This window comes from Astatotilapia calliptera, chromosome 13 (genome assembly GCF_964374335.1).
Source record: "Astatotilapia calliptera chromosome 13, fAstCal68.1, whole genome shotgun sequence".
NCBI classification, from domain to species: domain Eukaryota; kingdom Metazoa; phylum Chordata; class Actinopteri; order Cichliformes; family Cichlidae; genus Astatotilapia; species Astatotilapia calliptera.
Genome location: NC_137434.1, coordinates 28,430,918 through 28,454,765, shown reverse-complemented (window position 1 = coordinate 28,454,765; position 23,848 = coordinate 28,430,918). Strand labels below are relative to the sequence as shown.

Here is a 23,848-nt window from a genome sequence, read left to right as displayed (position 1 = left end):
CTTACTCAACGTTCTACATTCTCTTATTTTCTCTGTCTCTCACTCTCTCTCTGACACTGTAATAAACATATTGCAATATATGTAATCTGAACATTTAAGATTTAACATCTTCATCTTAAATCTGTCTAAACACGCTTTCCTCACTTTAGTGTCTCAGTCAGGTGTGTAGCTTGTGTGGATACAGGGTTATTTTCTTATTGTGCAATTATTTCATTGAGCTAAAACTTAGATTGTCAGTAACAAAGCTAGACTTTATGTACATAATCAATAGCCTGCACAAAGGAATGTGACATGCACACACTGTAAGAGTTCATATGATTAAATGTTATTAGCTAACACACATTTTATGCAATACAGGAAACCATAAAGACCAGACCAGTGGTGTGCACAGACTATGAGGGGACCAGGGACTGTTTGAAAAAGGGGGACACCTTTGTGTGGTGGTGGGGGTGTTTTGGTTTCGTTATTGTCCTGCACCTGTACTTGGGGAAGCTTTAAGAAAAAGTTTGCATGATTTGCTGAATCCTGTCGTGCCACGGTTTTACATTTAGTTTGAGACACTTATTGGTTTGAATTATGTACAGTACACAACAAAACTGTTAGCAGACAAGCTGTACAATCAATGTAGGAAGCACAGCTTGAAAAAGAAATGTGGTTTGCAGAATGCTTAGAGAATGGTCAGGCGGTAAAGTATGTGAGATTTGTCACTGGTATGCTCTTTTAAGCCAACTGGAGAGCATTTGAGCCCAACACAGGGGGCACTTGGGCTAATCACAAGTGCCGTGGGAGGGATCAAAAGGGCACTTTAGCTGATCAGGTGGGCACTTGAGCTGTCTAGACGGGCAGCTGAGGGGTGTTTTTTGGGGGACCCAGTAGAGCCGAAATAGCGCTTAGCTTAAGCGGCTCTAGTAACCTCTGTTGCCCCTTGGTGTTTTATTAGGGCAAAAGATCATGATTGGATGTCGTCCCCCGCCCCGACCTCCTGTGCACACCGCTGCACATAACAGACAGGGTAAAGACGGCAGCGTTGACATGATCACTTACTCATTCAGACAATGCATATGTACATAGCAGCAGCCATGGTTTTAATGCAGTACAGCAGCCTGTGACATGACTTGAAAGTGGAGTTTATATAATTTTCTTAAAGATTAGAACAAGGCCAGTTTTTCTTTACTCACAAACCAAGTGGCTGCCAGTTACAGAAAGCTTTAAGGCTTTGATTATTACTTGCCATAAGAGCAGATTTTGAAACTAATTTTTCATCCAAACATTGTCAGTATGTCTTCAGTGAAATACAGTTTTTCTGTTCTTTCCTCTCAAAGTATTTTCTTAAGCTCAGTCTATATTTTTGAGGTAATTGTCTCTGTGTGGTGACCACTTTGAGCTTTGTACACATATGTTATGTATTTAAAACAGAACTAATGTTAAAGATGGTGTTTTTCGTGTTTGTGTCCTGGTACTTTGTCCTTACCTTACCCCCCCATAGATGCAGTTAGAGCCAGTCCCTCACAGTGCTGTTTCTTCTTGTGCTGTTTCTGTGTTGTGGTGGCATTTTTTTTTTTATTCTATCCTAAAATATCCATGGAATCTGTTGGCTGGCCAGTACTGTTGTTGTTCTTGCTTTAAAAATAACAAGAAAAAAAATCAGATAAAAAAACAACAACAACAAAACAAGAGGTAAATATCAGTTTTCTAAGTTTCACTTTTCAGATATGTAGCATTTTGAATATTGTAAGGAAGGTGAAGTTGCCACATTGTTAATCACATAGTTTTCCAGTTGCATATATAAAAGCAAAAGGTGCTTCATAGACATTGTATCATTGTCATTTGTAGAACTTTTATTACATCTCTTGGATCCACTAACACTGTATTTTGATGTTCTCCGCCTGATGTGCTCAACTTCTTTCAAGTTCATTTTAATCATTATGATGTGCCTTATGACTTTATGGTTGTCTCAACATACCGAGGTCACCCTTCAAGTGCACAGTTTGTTCCTTTAGATCTGTAGATGGCATACTGTAGGTCTGCGGGGGATGATTATCAAATGCAATCTTAACTTGACATTGCATCTTAAGTTAAAGGTAAATTCTTTTCTCCTGTTTGCTGCATGAATCTAAATTTGGATATGAAATTGAGATATTTTCTCGCAGCCAAGTAGAAGATATCAATCTAAAAATAAAACCCCCAAAAGTTGTTTTTTTTTTTAAAGAAATATAGATTATTGTTAAATACAAATTTGTCATGTGTTTTATAATATTTGGAGAAAACATTCACAGTTGGAATGATTTTGATGATAACTCTTCAGATTTTGCGCCACTGTAGCTTTCTTTCACTTATTCCTTAAATATACCCAAACCTAATAGAGCTTTTGGGATCTATTTCGATCCTAATTGATCAGCAGTGATGAGCCAGTCTCTTGGATTTGAGTAGAATCCCATTAGAACCAATCCTTCCTTTTGATAACAAATTAAGCTTTGTGTGAGGCTTATCAGATGACCTGTTTGCTAATGAGGCTGCTTGTGGGTTTTTAGAATTAGTTGGGTGGGGGAAAAAAGATTTGACTGTAATGTTAAGCTCTTATATTTTAATATATAGTGTCTCAACATGCTTCTTCAGTCAGCGCTCATGTGCCTATAAGGGTTTTCTGGTACTGAGTGGTGCTAAAGGTGTCTGTTACGAGCATAATTTTGTAAAATATCAAAAGATTATGTTGAAACTGTGCCAAAAAAGAGGAAGGGGACAGTCCTGATAACAATTTAAAAAAAAAAAAAAAATGCAGTAGGTAATTACACAATGAAAATGTGCAATTACTTCTAAATTAATTACCTCTAAATTTCCTCTAGTTAACCGCATATAATTAGGCCAAATCTGTCAGGAGGAAGAGTTTTAACAGTAAAATTGCAACCAAAACTTGATCAAAATTTGCAACAATCTCAAATAAGAGGAGATGTAAAGAAGTGAAGTTCAGTTGAAGGACAAATGAAATGACAGACTTCCTGTTCAGCCTGCCTACCTGCGCCATATTTCTCCACTTGCCAATTTGATAAATCACTTCTTTGTTTCTCCTCTCCTCTTCACTCCTTTCACTTTACCAAAATGTTTCTTTTCAACCCAAAAGAAGAGGCCATTTATACCCTTGATTAAATTGGAAGTTTTTCATATTTGGAGTAAAAAGAGGCTTCAATTAAATGCTAATAATGTTTGTAGGATTATGTACAGTGTTTGAAATATATAAAAATATAGAAACATTGGTTTCCAGAAAAGCACCTTACAGCATGTTTGAAGCATGTTATCGTTTTTTAATTGCAAATTTTATGTGCAATATAAACTAGTAAAGAATCTCAGTGGTAAGTGAAATATTACAAACCAAAGATGTATTTAGTGTGAGGAAATATGCACAGCGACAAAGAACAGCACCTCAGATGAGTTTAAATGACCTCATCAGATAAGAAAGAAACTGTGGTAATGCATGTGGAAAAAGTTGGCTACACGGAAGTTGATTTAAAAAGAAGGAAAAAAAACTCCACTAGCTTTGGTCAGAAAATTAAAAGCTATTATGTTGTTAGCATTCAGCAGCTACCATGAAACTTGTTGAATGCCAAATAGGTGAAATGTATGTCCAGTGTTGAAATAAAACAACAACTAAGATATGTTGCAAAGTCGGAAATTAAAGGGGGTAAAAGCAAAAAACAAACAAAAACTCCTTCCCTGAAGAAATGTCGAAGAGACACGAGCATTAGTGACGCTAACCCAAAAAAAAATCATTGGGTCTTTAGCTTTGTGTTTTAACTCTAGGAGGCTTATCACCAGTGCGCAACATACTGTGCTGCTTGAAGGGTAAAGTGACAAATCATTCAGGAGTTAATCCACTCACTCATCGCGCTTCCTCTTTAAAAAGATATCTGCATTTTATCTTTGGCTTGTGTAACAGGGTTTTTGTTTTTCCTTATGGGATCCATGTTAAGCTACTTGTATTCTGTTCTGTCAATGTCATACAATACCATTTTGATTTTTTTTTAAAAATATGCTTAAAATCTATGTTGATGATATTATTATTATTATTATTATTATTATTACTATTACAACAATGTGGGGAATGTAACCCAATAAGAAGTTTGTGTTTCTGCACTGATATCTTATTAAAGCATACTGATCTTACCCTTATTCATCAACTATATGTGTGTATGTTTTATTTGGAGATAGAGATAGTAATATACACGGAGTGCAGAATTATTAGGCAAATGAGTATTTTGTCCACATCATCCTCTTCATGCATGTTGTCTTACTCCAAGCTGTATAGGCTCGAAAGCCTACTACCAATTAAGCATATTAGGTGTAAAGTAAAGTGTAAAGTGATCTTGTTAGTCCCCATAGGGAAATAGTTCCTCTGCATTTAACCCATTCACCCAGTGAAGCAGTGGGCAGCCACCAGTGCAGCGCCCGGGGAGCAGTGTGTAGGGACGGTACCTTGCTCAGGGGTACCTCAGGGTAGCCGTTCAGTGGAGTCGAACCCCCGACCTTCCGATCATGGGGCCACCACTCTACCTACTGAGCTATCCCTGCCCCCAGGTGATGTGCATCTCTGTAATGAGAAAGGGTGTGGTCTAATGACATCAACACCCTATATCAGGTGTGCATAATTATTAGGCAACGTCCTTTCCTTTGGCAAAATGGGTCAAAAGAAGGACTTGACAGGCTCAGAAAAGTCAAAAATAGTGAGATATCTTGCAGAGGGATGCAGCAGTCTCAAAATTGCAAAGCTTCTAAAGCGTGATCATCGACCAATCAAGCGTTTCATTCAAAATAGTCAACAGGGTCGCAAGAAGCGTGTGGAAAAACCAAGGCGCAAAATAACTGCCCATGAACTGAGAAAAGTCAAGCGTGCAGCTGCCAAGATGCCACTTGCCACCAGTTTGGCCATATTTCAGAGCTGCAACATCACTGGAATGCCCAAAAGCACAAGGCGTGCAATACTCAGAGACATGGCCAAGGTAAGAAAGGCTGAAAGACGACCACCACTGAACAAGACCCACAAGCTGAAACGTCAAGACTGGGCCAAGAAATATCTCAAGACTGGTTTTTCTAAGGTTTTATGGACTGATGAAATGAGAGGGAGTCTTGATGGGCCAGATGGATGGGCCCGTGGCTGGATTGGTAAAGGGCAGAGAGCTCCAGTCCGACTCAGACGCCAGCAAGGTGGAGGTGGAGTACTGGTTTGGGCTGGTATCATCAAAGATGAGCTTGTGGGGCCTTTTCGGGTTGAGGATGGAGTCAAGCTCAACTCCCAGTCCTACTGCCAGTTTCTGGAAGACACCTTCTTCAAGCAGTGGTACAGGAAGAAGTCTGCATCCTTCAAGAAAAACATGATTTTCATGCAGGACAATGCTCCATCACACACGTCCAAGTACTCCACAGCGTGGCTGGCAAGAAAGGGTATAAAAGAAGAAAAACTAATGACATGGCCACCTTGTTCACCTGATCTGAACCCCATTGAGAACCTGTGGTCCAACATCAAATGTGAGATTTACAAGGAGGGACAACAGTACACCTCTCTGAACAGTGTCTGGGAGGCTGTGGTTGCTGCTGCACGCAATGTTGATGGTGAACAGATCAAAACACTGACAGAATCCATGGATGGCAGGCTTTTGAGTGTCCTTGCAAAGAAAGGTGGCTATATTGGTCGCTGATTTGTTTTTGAATGTCAGAAATGTATATTTGTGAATGTGGAGATGTTATATTGGTTTCACTGGTAAAAATAAATAATTGAAATGGGTATATATTTGTTTTTTGCTAAGTTGCCTAATAATTATGCACAGTAATAGTCACCTGCACACACAGATATCCCCCTAAAATAGCTAAAACTAAAAACAAACTAAAAACTACTTCCAAAAACATTCAGCTTTGATATTAATGAGTTTTTTGGGTTCATTGAGAACATGGTTGTTGTTCAATAATAAAATTATTCCTCAAAAATACAACTTGCCTAATAATTCTGCACTCCCTGTATATATCTCTAAATAAAAAATTGAGGATTCTTTTTTTTTTCTTCATCAAAATCCAAAGATATTCCATTATGTTTGTTTGTGTTCAATTTATTTTGATCATGTAAACAATACACAGAAGTTCATTTAGCAAAGAAAAGAAAAAAATGCTAACAAAATAAAGCAAAAATAAATTTCAATATCGCTTCACCTGTTCTGAGTCAGTTACATATGGAAAAGGGGCAGGAAGAAGTGCACTTATTTAATCCCACCTCTTTGCCATAAATTATCAATGAATATCTTTTCAGCTTTCTTACTGATATAATCTGCTGTAATAATAATGAACATATTTATAATATAATATATACATGTGCAGCTTTGGTGTTACAAAAATACCTTAAATGATAACTTCTCTAAAGAAAACCCTGCTTTGAATAATACCTGGGAGTTAGTCTTTCTGCTAGTTGCATACAGTGGGGCAAAAAAGTATTTAGTCAGCCACCGATTGTGTAAGTTCCCCCACTTAAAATGATGACAGAGGTCAGTAATTTGCACCAGAGGTACACTTCAACTGTGAGAGACAGAATGTGAAAAAAAAAATCCATGAATTCACATGGTAGGATTTGTAAAGAATTGATTCGTAAATTAGGGTGGAAAATAAGTATTTGGTCACCTCAAACAAGGAAAATCTCTGGCTCTCACAGACCTGTAACGTCTTCTGTAAGAAGCTTTTCTGTCCCCCACTCGTTACCTGTATGAATGGCACCTGTTTGAACTCATCATCTGTATAAAAGACACCTGTCCACAGCCTCAAACAGTCAGACTCCAAACTCCGCCATAGCCAAGACCAAAGAGCTTTCGAAGGACACCAGGAAAAGTATTGTAGACCTGCACCAGACTGGGAAGAGTGAATCTACAATAGGCAAGCAGCTTGGTGTGAAAAAATCAACTGTGGGAGCAATCATCAGAAAATGGAAGACATACAAGACCACTGATAATCTCCCTCGATCTGGGGCTCCACGCAAGATCTCATCCCGTGGGGTCAAAATGATCATGAGAACGGTGAGCAAAGATCCCAGAACCACACGGGGGGACCTGGTGAATGACCTGCAGAGAGCTGGGACCGAAGTAACAAAGGTCACCATCAGTAACACACTACAACGGCAGGGAATCAAATCCCGCAGTGCCAGACGTGTTCCGCTGCTGAAGCCAGTGCATGTCCAGGCCCGTCTGAAGTTTGCCAGAGAGCACATGGATGATACAGCAGAGGATTGGGAGAATGTCATGTGGTCAGATGAAACCAAAGTAGAACTTTTTGGTATAAACTCAACTCGTCGTGTTCGGAGGAAGAAGAATACTGAGTTGCATCCCAAGAACACCATACCTACTGTGAAGCATGGGGGTGGAAACATCATGCTATGGGGCTGTTTTTCTGCCAAGGGGACAGGACGACTGATCCGTGTTAAGGACAGAATGAATGGGGCCATGTATCGTGAGATTTTGAGCCAAAACCTCCTTCCATCAGTGAGAACTTTGAAGATGAAACGAGGCTGGGTCTTCCAACATGACAATGATCCAAAACACACCGCCCGGGCAACAAAGGAGTGGCTCCGTAAGAAGCATTTGAAAGTCCTGGAGTGGCCTAGCCAGTCTCCAGACCTCAACCCCATAGACAATCTGTGGCGGGAGTTGAAAGTCCGTGTTGCTCGGCGACAGCCCCAAAACATCACTGCTCTCGAGAAGATCTGCATGGAGGAATGGGCCAAAATACCAGCTACTGTGTGTGCAAACCTGGTAAAGACCTATAGTAAACGTTTGACCTCTGTTATTGCCAACAAAGGTTATGTTACAAAGTATTGAGTTGTATTTTTGTTATTGACCAAATACTTATTTTCCACCCTGATTTACGAATAAATTCTTTACAAATCCTACCATGTGGATTCATGGATTTTTTTTTCACATTCTGTCTCTCACAGTTGAAGTGTACCTCTGGTGCAAATTACTGACCTCTGTCATCATTTTAGGTGGGGGAACTTGCACAATCGGTGGCTGACTAAATACTTTTTTGCCCCACTGTACAAGAATTGTATGCAACTAGCAGAAACACAGCCACTTTGTTAGGTACACCATGCTGCAAGGTTATACTTATTTTCTTTGATGTCATAGATTCAACACGATGATGGAAACATTCCTCAGATTTTGTTCCATTTTGATATGGCATCACACAGTTGCTGATTTGTGGGCTGCAGTCATGATGCATGTCCACTTTTATTTATATGGCATCGCACTGCAACAGTCACCTCAAGACCAAAGGTTTTGAATCGGATTGAAATGTGCTCACCATGGATGCTATTAGAGTACAGTGAGCGCATTGTTATGATCAAGAAACCAGATTGAGATGATCTGAACTTTGACATGGGGTGTTATCCTGCTGAAGGTGGGTACAGTGTAGTCATAAAGAGATATGGTTAGCAACAATACTCAGGCTGTTGCCCAAAGTGTGTCAAGAAAATATCCTCCACCCCACTACAACACCACAACTAGGCTGAGCTGTTCACACAAGGCAGGATGGATTCATTCTTTCACATTTATGAAATATTCTGATCATCCAAATTTTGTAGGAGAAATTGAAACTCATGAAACCAGACAGTGATTGCCCAATCGTCTGTGGTCCACATTTGATATTCAGTCTCGGTTTCCTATGATCAGCTGCACCAGTATGGTCTTCTGCTGCTGCCATGTGTTTGATATTGTGCATTCAGGGATTCTTTTCTACACATCCTGGTAGCAGGAGGTGGTATTTCTGTTACTGTTGCCTTCCTATCTGTTTATAGCAATCTGGCCATTCTCTTCTGACATCAACAACATATTTTCACCCACAGAACTGCTGCTTACCGGATATTTTCTCCTTTTCAGACTGATCTCTGTAAATATTAAAGGTAGTTGTGCAGGAAATCACCTTCTCTGAAACTCAGGCCACTCTGTCTGGCACCAACATCCATGCCCCATTCAGAATCACTTAATTCAGCCTTCTTCCCCATTCTGATGGTTGGTTTGAATTTCAGCAGATCGTTTTGCCCAAATCGACATACCTAATTGCACTGAGTTTCTGCCATATGATTGGCTGGTTAGATATTTGCAGTTGAAGAGGTGTACCTAAAAAAAGTGACAAGCTTACATCTATAAATAGTTAACAGAAGCTGAAACCTAGTACGTGTGATATAGATAAGTTTGACATTCTTCACCAACTGAATCATCTTTTTTGTTTTTGTTGGAGTACATGATAAAAATGTGATCCCCCCCAGTTAAACATCTTTTTAGATAAAACCTACCTTTTCGATGTAATTATTTTTGATGTATTCTCTAGATATCTATCACATACCGGTTTTTACAAAACATTCAAACCACCATGACCTCAGCAAAAATAGACATGACAATATCCCTTACCCTTATCCCTTAACCACATCCTGCTAATGACTGTTAAAGCACTCCCTTACGCTGGTGTGGTTCAGAATGTCTGAGTCTGAAGCTTGGAGCACTGCTGCTGTGGGCTGACCTGTGGTGTCAAGTCAGATAACTGAGGATAACACATAGTTATGTCTGAATTTCTTTTTTTGAAGAATATTCCTTTTGACTGTCATAATGTTTGAAAAGTAATAGAAATCAGAACTGTCCTAAATAAAAAAAAACCCAAAAAAAAACAAACCAAACAAATCATATGCTATTCAACTGTATCATAAGGACAGTGCAGGCAAATGGCTTTTTCCTGTAGACAGAGAACTGTCTATATGTGTCCCCCTCCTTGGCACAACAAGCTGCTCTCATTTTCATGCCCCACCCTACCTCACTTTTTTAATATATTCACTTCTCATTAGTACATGGGGATCTGCCCGGCCCAGTAGACGCTGCCAGTCCCCTCTGAGGCCTTCCCCAAACCACAGCCTCAACTCATGCTCAAGCCATCTGCCATTGTCCACTAGAAATGCTGTCAAACCTAAAATGAGGATGTGGTCCCAGCTAGTGAAAACCATCTCAAATGTATTTAACGGTTCAAAAATATGACATGTCACAGAGGTACATGTGGCACAGCTTTGCTGAACTTCAACCTGACATATTTAAACATCATCCTCTCAGATCAGTTGAAAGATTATAATGTGGAATTAATGTTCACTTCATCTAAAAACAAGTAAAGCTCCAAAACTATAAATAATGGTGTGTTTTGCACATTAAAACTGCATTGTAAATACCCACCACATTAAATAAAGTTGCTTACATTCCACGTCTGGTTGACAGCCAGCTGTGTCACATTTTTCAAAGCTGGTGTACTTTTATCATGTAGTGTACTCATCCTTGTTAAAATGTTACTGTGGCAGGCGGGACTGTTTACCAGATGATTTGAGTTTGCACAAGCAACTTTGTGCGCGCTCACGTGTGTATTCTTGTGTTTGAGTTGGTCTGGAGCCAATCGAGTGCTCAGTTCAAGACCATTTAGCAGTTTCAAACATTTTAATTGAAGAACATTCTGTAACAGCCTGTTCTGTGCTGCTGGTCCCTCCGTCTTCCTCGCTCGCTGTGTGTACTCTTGCAGCGCCATCTTTGTGAGCACGGGATCAAAGGAGAAATGTTACAAGGTAAATCTGCGGGTTTCAGTTTGTTTTGGGGATTCAGGTTTAGTCTAATGTTAAAGTTTGGAATTAAGCGTTCTGTTGTCATAGTTCAGGTTAGCTTAAAAGTAAGTGTTTCTACTCAATCTTAATATTTGCAGACTGTTTTCCATGTGATTACCTCATGAAAATGATTAATCGTCTGACTATTAACATTTACTTAAAATAAATAAATAACAAGACTGCTGTTCCTGTTAAACAAACACACACACACACACACACACACACACACACACACACACACACACACACACACACACACACACACACACACACACACACACACACACACACACTTTGAAATCAATAATTACACAATACTAACATTTGCATAAAAGTTTTTTTTTTTAAAAGTGTTCTGTTTGAGACAAAGTCGTCTTAACTCCTACTTAACTCTAACTTTTGGCCAAGCTGAGGCAACACACACCAGGTGAAAAATTAAAGGAAAAACTCTAATCCTACACTAGGAGCACCTGGCAGCTTTCTTTGTGCTGTTGCAGAAACTTTACTTGCATGGCCAATGAATGGTATCGTTAAAAAAAGGGATATCAATCCTTTTCCTCACCGCATTTCTCCCTTAAACATAGGACAAGGAATTTGGTAATTTGGGAGGGGCTGTTGAGGTGATTTAGGTATCTGTCTGGGATGCCTAGGGTGTTTCCCAGGCGCTTCCTAGGTAAGGGTGTCTTAGGTATGTTCAACTGAAAGTACGCCTCAGGGTAGACCCAGGACATGCTGGACAGATTATCTCTCTGAGATTGCTTGGGAACGCCTCAATGTCTCACCAAAATAGCTGGAGTACGTGGCTGTTTAAAGTGTTGCCCCGCGACCCATACCCAGATAAACATCAGAAAATGTATGGATTGTTGAAGTATATGCTGTGATCTGACTGAGTTTCAATCTAGTGATCTTGAATCACTAGATTGAAACTCATCAATAGAAGATCTGGGACTTACATTGTAAGGTGGAAGCATTTAGGAATCTCAGGCGTGAAGTGACAGACCGAAGTTACAAAGTGAGGTCCCGGAGTGTGAATGTGCATAGTAAGTAAAAGTCACCAAAATCAGTAACTCTGCAGAGTTTTAAACCTTCTCGGGCATTAACGTCAGCACAAATGTAGAAGACTGACCGTGCTGTACACCAGCACCACAATTATCAAAACAGAAACAAAGTGAACATCACCATCACCAGAACACCAGTTTGCCTGTTGTGGAGGAATGTGGTGGCCCAGTTTCATTAAGACAGCTGGTGTTTTTTGTGTCTTTTGTTTTCTATCTGTCTGTACAGTTTAACAAATGAACTGTAATGAATTGTACTTTATCATTTTAATATACTTGGCTTTGTTCCACCTGATTTTAAATGCAAACTCAAGATGGGCATACTTTCCACCATTAATGTTCCACATGCTATTAAAAACCTTTTGATGACAGTCTGATCTGCTTTCCTGTTGCATGGAAAGCCTTTTTCAAAGCTTTACCTTTGTTGTTGTGCTTTTGTTGCTGTGTTTTTATGCTGCATTATGACGCACATCCTCTATTTGACTGGGAAATACTGAGAGATCCACACAAACAGACCAAAACGGGTACAGAAAGGCAATTATAGACTTATTGTCTCGCCACATTTTTGCTTCCCTGGTGAGAGTGGTTCTGCCACATTCAGGTCACAATGCTGAGGATAAACTAAACCACAAAGCCACAAGTAATGGAAGTTTTTCAGGTAGGATGAGACAAACACCACCACATATTCAGCTTCCTCTAAGTGCTACACCTACACAGCAGCTGACTATAGCAGCTATGAATACATATATTCCGCACCATTCAAGTTGTTGTGTCAACCATGTAGTTACATTTCTTGGGAGGTGCACATAAGATTATGTAGAAGGTTGTGGTGTAGGGTTAAAATGGGGTTCTGGTTATGGTGTAGATCTGACGCAGATGTATGATTCACATGTCACGCTTGTGGTGATGTGAGTTTTTTGAGCCTTGACTGAATGTTTCTGCTGTACCCTCTAAGGCTTCAATAACCAGACATAATCTGATAGTGCAAATAACTGAGACAACACCTCATTGGGGAAGTAATTAAGAAGTGGGATCCTTTTCTCACTGACTTTGCAGGTTTGGGGAAATTTCCATGTTGGCCTCTCTTTTCAAACCTGCTAGCTATGTCCATCTTTTTTACATGAACTCCACAGGATAATCTGATTCACAAGCAGATTAAACAGATTAAACAACCATTACCAAACAAAAGTCTTTGGAGTATTCCTGTTGCATTTAGTTAGCTCAGTGTTTTCCCATAATTCAAACAAATGATGACAGAATTTTTCCCAGTCATTAAAGCAATGGGAGCTGACGGCAGAGGCTCTTGTAAAGTGTTATGCCAGCACATCCTGATGGCTTATCAGCCAAAATACATTCAACTTTTAATGTTTTGTACCTCTTCCTTCCTTTGCATCAAGACAGGAACCCAAACTTTTTGGCCATACAAATGCATGCATGGGCCATTCAGAGAGGACTGCAGGTAAACAACACACACATCTTGCATCCCTTTGTTCCATGCTGATTCAGAGTGTTTTGTTTCCTTCAGGTAGGGAGCCAGGAAAACACGGTGGAGGTAAAAATGGGCGGAACCGGCGACGCAGACCAACCAGCTTCCTTTCATTTCAGGTTTCCAATGCAAGTCTTTATCCAGTGCTTTCTGCAGAACATTTAATGGCACCAAATCTTTTCCAAATTATACTTAGTATCATTTCTCTACTAGTGCCTAATATTTTGGAATTGTTTTGTTGTTGTTTGTGTTAAATTATTAGACAGCTGCCTGTGAAATATGCGTGTCACGGTACAGAATTTATTGTAATTAATGTAATTATCAATCATGATGTTCTTAAACTGCCAAACTTTGTGGATTGAAAAATGAGTAGAAGGAAGTGTCAAGAAACAGCAATTCCTGTAATGACCAGCTGAGGCTGACTTAAAAAAAAGAAAAAAGTTCATCTCAAAATAGTTCTTCTACTGGACTTAACAAGTCCTGGTGGTGTTGGGTTAGTTCAGTTGCACTGCACTGCATCATGTGACAATTAAAAACTACACTTTAGCAGTGGCTCAAGGTCAAAGCAGGTCAAACTTCTCCGTCTCTTCGTCTCTAGGGTTGCGGTCGTGGCCCCTCCTCCTGCACTTTTCCACTGCTGGTGCTAGCAACAATCTCAGGTAACATGTCAGTTAACTTGACACCTTGTGCTGCATTTATTTTTAGTTTCTTTTTATCTCTTATCTTTTCAGTTCCACCTTTTCACCACTTCTTTCACACTAAACTCTGTTCTACACAACGAAGGTAGGGGTGGGGTGTTTGCGTTAAGAGATTTGATTGGGTAATACAGTGTCAGCAATAAAAATGGATGAATGAGCTGCTGTCAGTGCTTGTAGGACCAGTTGACCCATTGGCCCACTGGCCAGCTGAGGGCAACTCCTCTTGTCAATGTAGTGATATAATTTAATATAATTTTTAAAAAGTAAAAGCGTGTCCGACTTTCTCTACAACAAGAGTTTTTGTGGTGTCTTTCAGCACTTTTTGAAAAGGATCATTCCATTTAATCAGAGGCTACAAAGGTAAAATGAATATCTATATTCAGCAGGTAAGCAAAGTTAAATCACACATGCACACACAGACACACTTAATATAAGTTTAGGTTGAAACAATGTAAATCAGGTAAAGTATTCAGCATCAGGTTGCAGCTTTGTGCATCTCTCACTCTGCCCATTTCATGTGGCAAACTAAAATTTACTGCACGAGAAGCTGGTATGTATGGCTTGTACCGCAAGGCTGCATACATGCACTAAAGTGCATGTTTGGTGTGCACTACGGTGCACCACAGATACTGCCACAAAAGCAGAAAGCCTGTAGGCAGATGAGCAAGAGAGTATCTTATTCTTGCTTTTTTTGGACAAGTTGGACAAGTTAAATGTTAACAACAGGTTAATATGAATCTCAGGCCACCAGACCCAGTGATTCAGATGGCAGTCTGCCACTGGTCTGTTGAGTTCACTTTCATATCTATGGTATCACTTTATTCTTTTAGCTTTACTACAATTAATCACTTTTAGTCATACTGGTTTATATAACAAAAATGTAATGCTGCTTGACTATAATAAATTAGATTATCAAACCAGGATGAGGCTTTTATTTTGAAGACACCAAACAGCATATTTCTTACCACATTAGCATGATATAATGGGTGTACAAGTGAGATGGGTCTCCAAATCTATATTAAAAAGTGTCTGGAAAAGTAGCACAAGCAGAAACAAGTGAGCAGCCAATGAGAGAGAGATGAAGAAGGACAAATGGCAGGCACTACATTGCTTGTTCTGGCAAACCACATTTTCAACACAGTCAACAAGTCCCTTTATCTATGCCACCATGCCTTGAAGGGCTGTGGCTTTTATTACGTGCATCAAAAATAGCTTCAGTTAAAGCTGCATGCCATGCTTTTCTGGCAGTGAACTGCCTGGAACACCATGGGAAATGAATAACACCAACCCACTTGACTCTGGGGTTGTGGAAAGGTGTTATCTGAAGAGATGAATCATCACCTGTCAGGTTTGCTGGAAGCCAGGAGGTGCTACTTGCATTGTCTGGGCATGGCTGTTCATCAACTCAAGTGAAACCAGCATTAATTCAAGCATCAATCACTAAAATTCTCCTATTTTTCGGTGCAAGGTAACCGACTTGGGGTCATTAAATGCCAGCTCACCATTTTAAACAATATATTTTCTTGGGGAAAAAATTATTTGAAAACCTTACCTAAAGCTTAACTCCAAATATGTGTTAGTTAATTACACGGGGAGTTAAATTTGATGTTTTTTTGCAACGGACTGGTTTGAAATTTCTTTTGAACATCCAGAAAAAGTAAAAGTAAAAGGCTGAAACTCGGAAGTTTCACTGAATGCTTTACAACATTAAAAATATGGATTGATAGCAGCGCTAGTAGATCTTTTTTCTTTTTACCTAAACAAAGATTTGAGCTTAATGTCTTGATTAACTTTTACTGCAACCAAACTGGGACCGTTGAGCCAAGCACTGCATTCTTGGTGTGCATGCTCATACAGTACCAACTTGTCAATCTGTAGTTTGTATCACACCAGAAAAGTGTTTAGTAAGGTTTTAAACTCACTGTGACTCAGTTTGCAACCAGTGGAGTTAATGCACCAAGCCATGATATCTCCAAAAGTTGATTCGCTTCATCTGGACGTAGCGTTTTCAGTGGGAGAAATGTTTCGTCATCATCCAAGTGACTTCTTCAGTCTCAGCTGATATATTTTGTCATTTAGGTGAGTTGATATGAAATAGATTCAAAGATTGGGCGATCGTGGCTTAAGAGTTGGGAGTTCGCCTTGTAATCGGAAGGTTGCGGGTTCGAGCGCCGGCTTGGACAGTCTCGGTCGTTGTGTCCTTCACCTGTTGCCTACTGGTGGTGGTCAGAGGGCCCGGTGGCGCCAGTGTCCGGCAGCCTCGCCTCTGTCAGTGCGCCCCAGGGTGGCTGTGGCTACAATGTAGCTTGCCATCACCAGTGTGTGTAAATGGGTGGATGACTGGTTGCGTAAAGCGCTTTGGGGTCCTTAGGGACTAGTAAAGCGCTATACAAATACAGGCCATTTACCATTTTTACCATTCATCTGTCAGTAATTTATATATATTTATTTATTATTCGGATCAAATCAATATTTGCTAATAATATTATGAGCTTCTCAAAGCTTCATATTACCCTCAAAAACAAGTTATTTTACTTATGAGAAGCGTCAACAGATAAGCTGATAAAAAGAGGAAACTAACTTTTGTAAGGGTGTGACCTGACTCAGTCATTTTTTTCTGTCAAAACCTTTCTCTGTCCACTCTTATATTAGCCTAATGCAGTGGGGACTCAGCTTGTTTTCCAACAAGCTGATCCAGGAACAGTTTGTTTTTTTCCGATTCAGTCCCAAGACACTGCGTTGCTTCAGCTGGGACTGACCCCCCCCAGTATAGCTCGAATCACGCTGTAAACAAACAGGCACTTTCCCATGTTAAAATCAGAGAGCACTTTTAGATTATAACATGAGAGAGATAGAAAGAGAGTCGTGGTATACCTTACATCTTGTTTTGACAACCAAGTTACTGGATCCCAACAGCGGTTAGAATTAATTTTCTCATTATATGTTCCTTTAAAGTCTGTGAAGGTTCTCAGTCATCCAGGTCATCGTAGTCTAAGGAGCTTGGAAAGAAAAGCGTCTGGACTTCTTTAAGTTACTTGAAGACGTTTCACCTCTCATCCGAGAAGCTTCTTCAGTTCTAAGGTCAAATGGTGGAGAGTCCCAGATTTAAACCCAGTGGGAGTTTCCCCCCAAAGAGGGACAAAGGACCCCCTGATGATCCTCTACCTAATCACATGAGCCAAGGTGTGAAAGCGGGTGTGGTTTGAAAGAGAGTGAAAGAAGCCATTTACGTCCACTGTGAGCGACCATCTTTGAATAGAGGCGCTGGTTTACGACACCAACTGTCTGCCATCTATAATCCAGTTTTGAGATCCCTTCCCAGACGCCTTAACGCCCACTCACATCCTGGGCCATCTGACCTCAGGAAATCACATGATAGGGTGGGGCTAGGTTTCACAATGAGCTCACCAGAAACCCTGGCTGATTGTGACCTACACCCGCTTTCACACCTTGGCTCATGTGATTAGGTAGAGGATCATCAGGGGGTCCTTTTGTCCCTCTTTGGGGGGAAACTCCCACTGGGTTTGAATCTGGGACACTCCACCATTTGACCCTTAGAACTGAAGAAGCTTCTCGGATGAGAGGTGAAACGTCTTCAAGTAACTCAAAGAAGTCCAGATGCTTTTCTTTCCAAGCTCTTTAGACTGTTCCTTTAAAGGATGCTGAAATTATAGTTTAAGGATCTCTGCTATCTCTACAGCAGAGATTGCTCTGGTGTAAATATAGTGGAGAGAATAAATTCTGCTGTGCACACATAGGCTCCCTGGAGGAGCATGTGTCCAATGCTTGGACAGTAATACTTTGGAACTGCTTTCTGCTAAATCCCAAGTAAAAATTAAAGACGACAAAATGTACTTAAAAGACACGTAGTTCCTTTAAGAGGAGCTTGGTGTCTGATTTCCATTCTGCATGACTGGAAGTTTCCATCAGGGTATCACATACTGGCAACATTTCAACAGGCCAAAGTTTACATTGCATTACTAGCATACACTGAAGTAATAGTCATAGCAGGTAGAATATGCTGGGGGCATATGCTGATAATAGGTCAGTTATCTTGTGCTAGCCCCTCCTATATTCACAGATGTCCATTTTTCGCACAGGCAGTTTTGGTACCAGGTCAGTGCTACTTTTTGCTGCTATTAGCACCTGTCTTTGTGATAGAAATATAAGGAACAATGTCAGTACTCAGAACAGCGTTACTGGAAAAGTGCTTATATGAGAATTGTCATTATTAGCAAGTGATTTTAACCATGCCACAATTCTAGATAATAGTTGAGATGCAGTACAAGAAAAGCTGAGCTGACCAAAGATGAGACTGAAAATCTTGGCTGCACACAAAAACAGCCAAACATCAACACAATCGAATACTTTCCAAAGAATTCAGTGTTTATATGAACTTCATTATCTCTCTCAAAACGGTGTCTGAAAAATTTTATTTATTTAACTGTTTCTGACTTCAGACCATATAAATATCCAATAAACATTTACTTTACCCAAATCCTTGTCCAGCAAACGTTGCTGAGGAAAAATCCCTGCTCAGTACAGCTACACACACCTGGGGGTGGGACCTGACCAGTCAGCTAGCGAAATTTGACCCCTTAGCGATGCTGGTGACATTTCTGTGTTTAGCCTGTGATGCTAGCATTGTGTGAATGTCATCAACAAATATAAACCAAATAAAAACTGAAGCAGTAAAATGAAACACAAAATTTGTGCCATTGCCAAAACCTTTTGCCTTGATGGTAAGTAAAACAGTAAAACTGACTAACAGCAGATATTTGTTGAAGTGAGAAGTCTCAGCTTTCTGTGTAATTTTATTATCTCTCCCTCCTCCCCATTCGGGGAAATGGCTATTCAAAACAATTAATTCTTTATTAATAATCAGCAATGTTTGCTACACTGGAACCCAGCTATTTTTTTACTGTGACATAGTAAGACAATGGCTATCTGACATCACATAAGTTCTGACAATCTGTTTTCTGTGGGAATACAGTTACTCAGCATTCATACAATGCTTGGCCAAATCAAACCATTTCCAGTCTAGAATTTTGTTTTCAGGAACTGTTCTGATCTGGGAAGCACAAAGACAAAGAGCTTATGCAATGATTATTTAATCATTCTACTGTTTGACCCCAGCAGAGCCCAGTTTGCCTGATCAGGAAAGGCGACAAAAATAAGCCTTTTGATGGGACAGGGTGGCAAAGCGGTCAGGGGTAATTCCCTATTAATAAACATAAAAACGCTACATTTGTAACACATCCTTCACACACTGTAAATAAAGAAATAATTGGTGAGAGATATAAGAAAAAGTTTTTCTTCTGTTTCTTACTTAGACAAGTACCTCAGAAGTAGGAAACAATAGTGTTGAGTTGTGATTTTACAGAGGAATTACCATAAAATGAGACTGTAAAGTAATTTCTTAGTTTTACACTGTGCTGCAGTCTAACAACAGATGATACAAGGCTACGGTAAGATTCAGGCTTTTATTTTGTTCTAGAAATCTGTTGTAATCAAACAGATTGGATCATTAAAATACATCACCAAACTTTAGCCTGACCGAAATGGTGTTTTTTTTACTCTTCCCTTATCTTTTCATTGTCCCTGTTTTTCAGTCCTCTTTATTGCTTTATTACGGAGCCCCACAGGGGACATGGGAGAAAAAAAAATTAAGACGGACTTTTGCGAGATCTCGCAAAACTAACTCGGGATCTCGCAAAAGTTTTGCGAGATCTCGCAAAACTAACTCGGGATCTCGCAAAAGTTTTGCGAGATCTCGCAAAACTAACTTGGGATCTCGCAAAACTAACTCGGGATCTCGCAAAAGTTGAATTCCAACAATGGCGGCAGCTACTTAGTTGTAATATTACTCTTTCTGGGTCACAAAATACACTTTTAAGATATTTTGAGGCGTGAATGTAGTTGTGTAAATGGCAGCAGAGAAAAAAGATGTCCTGGAACCATGGAGTTTAAGCGTCCTCACATTGTTTAGAAAACACAAAACCCCAAGTGTGGACACTTAGCTACTATTTACAGTTTAAAGTTGCCATCAGAACAAGCACTTTTAATTGTGCTTTGCTCCTCATTGTCTTTGAGTAGCAAAGTTTGACAAAACAAACCCAATAAATGTACTTTTATCTTTATTTTTAGTATAGTAATCTGCCTTGATGTATTTTTATTTTAATGTTTTATTTTGGGTATTGTATTTTTTAATATATGGAGGAAAAGTTCTGTCAGCCCTGTGTTGAAAGGGCTGTGGTCACCCAGCCGTCCTGTTCTAACAAACCCAAATGTCAGGAACAATTTCTTTAGATCTGTTCAGTTTTATTCCTATAGCACCACTTACCAGTAAGGTAAAGACCCCGCAGTGCTAATCTAGGATAAATGTTCACTTGGATTCATTGATGAAGTAAATGCAATATGGTAATCAAAGGTGAGTTTTTGGCCACTACTGACTACATATGTATACTGCATCATAGGTGGACAGACAAGGATGTAAACCACAACTTAACTGTTTGGCTGAGGCAAAACAACTACAAGGCAGTGTGTGGCAGAGCGTGGTCTGCAGCGCGGCTTTAAAGTCTGTATTAGGTCCTGAATTTGTGTTGCTGTTCCTGTGTGCGTTCGACTGCTGCCATGCTGAAAATCATGGAAACTTGGTCAGGTCTGCCGTGGATTTATTACAGTGGTGACAAAACCCAAGATTGGCTGAAATGTTGGCTGACCTAGAGGCCATGCAGAAGGAACAGGCAGCTGTGGCACACCCTCACCAGGAGGAGCCGCAGAAGCGGACCGAGCACCAGATGCAGGTGATTGAGGATCTGGCAGCTAAGATCAGGTCCTGGCCGCCACCGCGGCCATCCCCACCGGCGTCTCCCAAATGTGTGCGAGTGGCTGAGGTCTGGTCTACTCTGACACCTGTGCCGGTTCCCAGGGTGAGGGCACCCAAGGCACAGCCTCCCTCTGCACCTGTACACACTCCGTGGGTGGGAGCAGCTAGTGCCCGGCAAGAGCCTGCACCCGTGCCTGTTCCCTGGAGGAGCTCAGCTGAACAACTTCCACCCCCACCACCTGTGCATTCACCTGCTCAGAGGTTGAAGAGCCAGCAGGTCCTGCCCAGCTGGAGCCGGAGGTTGAAGCGTTGGAAAGATGTGCTCGGCCTGGGGTGGTGGACAACGTGCAGGAGAGATCTACCTAGCTGGGGTCGGAGGTCGGGGCCTGCAGGTGGTGTGCTGTCCAGATCAGCCTCACTTTCACCAGACACAGCTCTGGCTTTGAGCACAGAAAACCCTGCCTACATGCTCTTCACACCTTCTATTTGCAAGGGAGAGCCAATCAGAAGAAAGTTGATTTAAAGGGAGGGTAGCAAAAATGGCTTATTTCATGCAAAATGAGCTGAAGGACTGCATCATGGCCAAGTATAACATAAAAATGCTTCATTTCTAAACTGGGATTTATTCAAATCAACTGTAGTGGATTCCAAGAATTAAAATATGAAGCTGAGAATAAGCAGAATAGCTTCAATATAAAAAACGAATGGATTACTGCCAACATTAAAAGGTACTTTTATATTAGAGTTTCATAGCTTTTCAGCACTAGAGGTTGCTGCTCCACCTACAGACAGGTGGCAAACAACAAGTATAAGGAAAAATAATGGATCCTTTGCAAATAATACAAAGTTGTTATGAGCGATAACCTTTACTTTATGATTCTTTTTTAAGCCCCATGGGAGAAAGTGAATGGTTTAAAAAATGGTGTGAATAATATAATTACAGTTACCAGATCTCACCCAAATTCAACAATAATGTGACATTTTGGAGTGACTTGTTAGAGAAAGCACTCCACCTCCACTGTAAACCTTTTAGAATATTGATGTTCATCTGTCCAGCTGAGTTCAGACACCTGCTAGGGTGCACTGACTCTGTTCTGGTACAATGAGTTGGCCCAACACTACGCTAAAGCAGTTAATATTGTTTCTGGCTTTTTTGTCACCCCTGTGTTTGTAAAGACCTTTGAACTAACTTGTTGAAGAGCTGTGCTGTATAAATAAAGCTGCTTATTGTAGCAGATGGTGTCTACTAGTTCCTTACAGAAATATCTTGCTCTTTAACTACTAAGTGCTTTATTATGTGCACCAATTACTGCACAACCACATCTGTCTGCTGTATGTCGCCGAGCTCAAGCAATGAAAATAAATGCCTTTGGCCAAAAATGGCAGTGTCTCAGCAGACAGAATAAACCAGAATAGCAAAGTTGTGGTTTTGTGGTTTCGATGGCCCAAAGAGGCGCTCAATACAAAGCTCTGTCTTCTAAGTAAATTGTCACAATTTAAATGCTGAGTTTTAGTTAATTTAATACTATTATTACTTATTCATCTTTATATTCAGAAATGAAAAGTTATAAGCAAAAAATCTTACATTCCAGTTATTTTGTTATTCAATGTGCTACATTTTCTGACCTTGTGTTAGTGTGGCGTCATTAACCTCTCAGCGCCCTCGAGGGCACTTCCTGTGCGTAGGGGAAGCACACAGACATATGGCCGGGGAGACGTTTCATCCGTCAGTGTGTGTGTTTAAGTGAAAGCCACAGACGGTGCAGACTGTATAGCTTCCGCAGGGTAAACATCAGCTTTCTCATGAGAACGCTTCTCTCTTTGACTGCTTAGATGCTTTTCATGTGTGTATTTGTCTGTATGTGTACTCAATATTGAACTTTATGTAAAAAATAAAAGATTGTCATTTAGAAAGCACTTCTCCGTGTATATACATTCAGAAAGCTTTCCTCTCTGAGTTGACACAAATCTTCACATGTTCTTTAAAATAAATGAACATGTATGATTATTCAAAACAGTGTGTTTAAGTTTTGGTATTGTCTTAACTAGGAAACATTAAAAATATATAAATTAATTGACTTTTTCTTGTTTGTTTTTTTCCAATTTCTGAATTTTAGAACAAAGAGATAAAAAATATTAAATAACAAATGATGTTAAAATGAAATGTAAATATTTTCCTTTCTTCATGTTCTGAGGCTTCAGGATCTCCTGACATTCAGCTCTTCTGGGAAGGCTTTCCACAGGGTTTAAGTGTGTGTTTATGGGAATTTTTGACCATTCTTTCAGAAGTGATCCGAGCAGGCCCGGCTCACAGTTTCCACTCTAATTCATCCTTTGAAATGGGTTGAAGTGAAATGCACTGATAACAAGGTTTACCTGTTAAATTGAAACCAAAGGGACATATTTCTCCAGTTTCAGTATAGATGCATTTAATCAACAGTCGTTTACACACAGAAAGAATGTAAGATAATAAAAGTTTTTAAGGGCCTTATTTTTCCAGTTTTGTGCGGATACAGTTACTATATATTCACGGTCAATCCGTCACCCACTGTCCAGAATGAGCTGTTGACGTTTTTTTTGCACGTGACATTTGTGCCAACCCTTTATTTCTGCGATTTTTTTTCCCTTTTAAAAGGGTTTGCTTGAGGACTTTTATATAGTATCGTAGAGACTCTTTGCTTTCTTACAACTCTTGCTGCTGTGTATCAGTCACATTAATTGCTTTTAGTGTGGGCTGCTGGTTTATTCTGTTTAATGCTTGATTAACAAAATAGTGAACCGCAAACAAAGTCCAAAAGGACTTGTATCCCTTTTTTTCCTTTTTATGTCCTGTGCGTTTGACCAGTGCACTAGACACTCTGAAATTATGAGAAAATAATGTTAAATACGGAAGACAAACTAGCTTATTACTTATTCAGTGTGTTAATCCTGTCATTTCACCTGCTGTAGCATGCTGAGTTTAATTTATCTTTATAAGAAGAGGCTACACCACCACCTAGTGTCCAAATATGGTCACTACCGTAACGAATACCCATTGTACTTGAGCATGACTTCAATCAGTTTCAGATGACTAAAACAAAACACTTGCTCAGTTAATAAATACAGATTGTCAAATTTAGCCAACAGTTATAA

The 23,848-nt window shown here is 40.0% G+C and overlaps 1 long non-coding RNA gene across 1 annotated transcript; it reads left to right on the top strand.

The window, feature by feature from the left end:
- The first annotated feature begins 10,362 nt into the window (after positions 1–10,362).
- Positions 10,363–14,808, top strand: LOC145419765 (uncharacterized). Its single transcript, XR_013901106.1, has 2 exons — positions 10,363–10,612; positions 13,229–14,808. It is a non-coding gene; the product is annotated as an uncharacterized LOC145419765 (long non-coding RNA).
- Positions 14,809–23,848: the final 9,040 nt, after the last annotated feature.